The sequence below is a fragment of the Trichechus manatus genome, unplaced genomic scaffold (genome assembly GCF_000243295.1).
Source record: "Trichechus manatus latirostris isolate Lorelei unplaced genomic scaffold, TriManLat1.0 scaffold00106, whole genome shotgun sequence".
Classification (NCBI taxonomy): Eukaryota; Metazoa; Chordata; class Mammalia; order Sirenia; family Trichechidae; genus Trichechus; species Trichechus manatus.
The window spans coordinates 10,045,788-10,046,883 of record NW_004444042.1 but is presented as its reverse complement, the minus strand read 5'-3'; the positions used below and the strand labels follow the sequence as shown (position 1 = coordinate 10,046,883).

Sequence of the window (1,096 nt, the reverse complement as noted above, 5' to 3'; positions counted from 1 at the left end):
ATTTGAGCGAAAGGAGGGGGAGGTGGTGAGCGGTAAGGAAGAAATCAAAAGAAGCGGAAAAAAGCAACACCAGCAGCCAACAAATGGCACTCAGAGAGCTGGCCCGTTTGAGTGTGTGGAATCCGAGCAGCCGGTGTTTCCCGGAAAAGGGATTGTGGCCGCGGGAAGCAGAGTAGGCCGAGTGGGGGTGAAGAAGCTGGGGGGTGGGAAAGCGTATATCGCAAATTACTGGTTGTTTCATCTCCCGCTGGAAGCTCCGTGAAGCTGCTTTCTCTTTCCCCCCTGCTTGCTGGTCTCCGATAGGAGTCCAAGATGGCGGATCCGTGCTGCATTAGCTGGTAGGGGGCCTCTGCATGAATCTCTCCTCTCTCTCCGTTCCCTGTCAGTTTTCTCACTCATTTGGTGCTTGGCTGAGTTCTTTATCTCTTCATTTGATGTTTTAGGGTTTCAGGATTATTGTCTCTGTTCGGCTTAGTTTTTCGGATCTTTGGCTGTGGAGGGACAGCGTGGTGCTTCTGCCTAGAGCGCCATTTTGCCAGAAGTCCCCAGTCCTCTATTTTAAATATTTAGTTTTCTAATTTATCCCTATTACTAACAGTGTTGCAGTGATGAATATTCTTGTAGCTGAATCTTTTTTCTTTATTTTTATCGTGGTAAAATATATGTAACAAAACACTTGCCATTTCAACCATATTTACATGTACAATTCAGTGGAAGAGGAAACTTTTTCATTTAAACCATCACTTTAAGCTTACCACATGCAAAAACTCTGTGCTAAGTACAGTGGGGTCTTCGAGAAGCTCAAGAGGCTGGCCCACAGAGGTGCCCAATCTGGTGCCACATTAGATAAATGAGACCCAGTCCTTGTAATCAGAGACCTTTGGGTCTTCTGGGAAGATGGCACCTGAGTTGTTAAATGATGGTGCAGGCGGCCCCTGCTGTTGGAGGGCATCCTGCAAGTGGGGCCATCAGGGACGGCTTCCTGGAGCAGGAATGGGGCTTAAGCTAGCTCTGGATGCTACGAGGCTGTGAGTTGGGTGTGAGGAGGAGAAGGGCATCCTGGGTGTAGAAGACAGCCGGCGCAAAAGCTTGGAGA

The 1,096-nt window shown here is 48.6% G+C and overlaps 1 protein-coding gene across 1 annotated transcript in view; it reads left to right on the top strand.

Moving 5' to 3' along the window:
* Positions 1-1,096, top strand: part of ADAMTS14 (ADAM metallopeptidase with thrombospondin type 1 motif 14) — a 106,759-nt gene that overhangs the window by 78,762 nt on the left and 26,901 nt on the right. The gene's annotated exons all lie outside the window — the stretch shown is intronic.